The following is a 3,583-nucleotide window of genomic DNA, read 5'->3' as shown; positions in this document are numbered from 1 at the left end:
GTTGAACAGATACATGATTGAGATGGTCAGTTGATAGAGAGCTAGCAGATGTGAATCTTCTTATGATATTGAGCGTAGATATAGAATCGTGCAGCCTGCTATAACTACATATGATTACAGCATCGGTGGAATCGGTCGTTAGTGGGATCGAGCTACAAGAGTTGAATCGTCATTATAACTGAGACTGACAGAGTGTTGAATCGGGCAGAAAAGAGTACAGACGCTTAAGCGATCAGCCTTCATGACCAAGTACATGTGGTCGTCGTACATAGCGCTACAGCACGAGAGAGTATCAGTTAGTAGTCCTAACAGAGCCTAGACACCGGCATGTTTTACAGCGCCCCGGACAGGCCCGTTAGATTGTCACCGCTTCACACCGGGGGTACATGTATCGTAACAGCCTGTCGTTTAGATGCGGGATTCGCAATCACAATAGACACAAGCCGTTAATTATAATCTGCAAAACAAGCGCATTTAGTGCGTATACAAAATACGGTTTACATAGGTACCGAATCCTGATTAGAGATGTACGAATGGGGTACATGAGTTTCGTTCTACTCGTTCACCGAGCCATTTGTCTCAACACGCTTTTTATCATGAGATTCGTTCACCTTAGCCGCTCACGAGACATATAATCATCGTGGGCCCGCGGCGCATCACAGACAGTCATCATAAAGTATAGCTATTAAGCACCGGATTCTTCGAATTTGATTACAAGCCACTAATTTACGTATAATCAGAGGGGGTCGACGAAATGCCACCTTCATGGACCCCCAAACCTTAATCTTCTTTATTGCCCTTTTGAAAAGCCACTATCGAATTTTGAAATGCATTTCTGTACGAACCTTTGGACATAACATGAAAAATGTGTTTAGACAAAATGTAATGATATTAGATAATTACCGCTTTTGCATATATTCAAAATGGCTGGCATTAAATATCAAAATTTATTACAATGGCAACTCAACACCGCCTATAGTCGTGCATTTAGTCATTTTATTTACTTTCGATTTAATATATAACAAAACAGTAATTATAACCGGAGGTTCTGGAAACATCGACCTTTGTAGACCGAGAAAGTGTTATTTGCAACTTGATGCGTGTTGCGTGTATTTCTCACGATATGCTGCAACAGCTGCCGCTGCTGCCGTCGCTGCCGTCGCTGCTGACGTCTGCAGACGATTCACATCTGTAGTTCTATATCTAACGATTCTGATCTGTAGCTCTATAGCTGACGATTCACATCTGTAGCTTTATAACGGACGATTCACATCTGTAGCTGTATAACTGACGATTCACATCTGCAGCTCTATAACTGACGATTCACATCTGTAGCTGTTTAACTGACGATTCACATCTGTAGCTCTATAACTGACGATTCACATCTGTAGCTCTATGACTGACGATTCACATCTGTAGCTCTATAACTGACAATTCACATCTGTAGCTGTTTAACTGACGATTCACGTCTATAGCTGTATAACTGACGATTCACATCTGCAGCTCTATAACTGATAATTTACATATGCAGCTGTATAACTAACGATTTATATCTGTAGCTCTATAGTTGACGATTCACATCTGCAGCTCTATAACTGATAATTTACATTTGTAGCTCTATAACTGACGATTCACATCTGCAGCTGTATAGCTGATAACTTATGTCTGTAGTTCTGTGACTGATATGTGTATGTGTGTGCGCATCCTCCTATGTTCCGCGAGATTAATACATTATCGCTTGCATTAAATATTTAACTGGTTTCATTCAGCATCAAATACTAAGCTGAGCATACCTCGTACACGGGCGATCAGTTAATTGTGTTTAAAGAGGTATATGTCTAAACAGATGGTCAGATAGGTGTATGTTGAAGTGGCGCATGAGAAGTTTTCTAAGTGTGACAAGTATATGTTGTAGAACTCCGTCGTAAGAAAGGGCAATATTTTTGTTTAAATGACTACTGTCGGCCATAATCTAGTCCTATAGGGATTACGTTGCCGCGCACAGCACCAGGAACAGTTATAAAGAGTACAACCGCTTTTACGGTTGTATTCCTTCTACATGGTAAATTTGCTGCATCTCACATCACTTTTTTCTGTTTCATCATTAGTTGCGTCATACGCATTACTAAATTAGCCTATATCAATTTCGGCATGTGTAATAATTCAAATTAACTACAGGCACACGTACATGATTGAGACGTGGGAGCTCAGGTTGTATTCAGTGGCAGGACAAGATGCCAGCCTGTGATTGGTTCAGGTTATAGGTTTTTATCGACACACGGTAAGAAAGAAGCTGATGCGCTCGCGCAAACAGAAGTATATAACGACATGCATGATGCTACCTAGGCAGTCTCTAGCTCGCGTCGCCATCGTCAATCCATGTAACATCTAAATTCTAGTCGCACAAAGATCCCAAGACAGCCGAGTAACTCACCGAAACGTAGACTATTTTAAAGCTTCGCGCATCGACGATGGATGTGACTTTGTTTTTAAATGATAGCAACCTGATAGGTATTCTCCGAGACAACGCCGATGAGGATTACCCTGACGACGCAAATATCACTACTATGAAAACACGTACAAAATCTGTAAACGTCCCACTGTTTGTACTGGTTTCGCTATTTATAGTGCTAGGCAATGGGCTTGTGATGATCGTTATAGCAAAGATTCGCCGGTTGCAAACAGCAGCAAACATGACGATCGCTAATCTGGCCTGTTGTGACTTCATAATCGGTTGTACATTCTGGACAGGGATCCTACGCCGTGACACGATGCTGCGGTGCACCGTATTTACGTGGTATGCAATCACGGTTCTTCATCTGTCCTTGATAGGAATTGCACTCTGTACGATCAACAGATACGTGGCCATCGTCCATCCGTTACGCTACAACCAGCTGATGACTCCTGCTCGCACTGGTGTTCTCATAGCTTTATCGACGACGTACGCGATTGTGATTGGGATCGCAGCAGCCATCCAAACGTCATATCACTGGGAGCCGTTTTCCATCTGCATCATTGAGCTAAAACTCACACCAGGAATGGTGTATGTCATTTGCAGTCACTATATTATTATATTTATCGCCATGGTTTACTGCTACATCGTCATCACAAAGATTGCCTGGGACCACACACGAAGAATGGCCGCAGCATCAGATGAGGAGAGAGAAGATATGTCCGCTTTCCACGCTACGCTGTAGATGTCCAAGATCCTACTTACAGTTGTCGGCACTTCATTTACTCTGCTTACACCGCACGTTCTTCACATGATCTTAATCCACAACTTCCCGTTCCGATTTAGAATACTTCGGCTGATTCGAATAAATGCACTGACACTTAATTCATTGCTGAATCCAATCATCTACTTCTACAAGTACAAGGACTTTCGTCACGCAGTGAGGGAACTATTTGGTTGTGCCACGTCCACTGTTAACCCATCTCAGCCGAACGTGGAGCAAGGCCCTTAGTTAACATAAAAGATGGTAATGTACGTGCTGACTGCAGTGTTAGATGGCATTTGGGCACTAGCCTGTTTACTTATGACTGTTCACTGTTTACTTATGACTGTTCACTGTTTACTTATGAC

This window comes from Priapulus caudatus, unplaced genomic scaffold (assembly GCF_000485595.1).
Source record: "Priapulus caudatus unplaced genomic scaffold, Priapulus_caudatus-5.0.1 Scaffold965, whole genome shotgun sequence".
Lineage (NCBI taxonomy): Eukaryota > Metazoa > Priapulida > Priapulimorpha > Priapulimorphida > Priapulidae > Priapulus > Priapulus caudatus.
The sequence above is the reverse complement of the archived record's forward strand: the minus strand, read 5'-3'. Positions refer to the sequence as shown.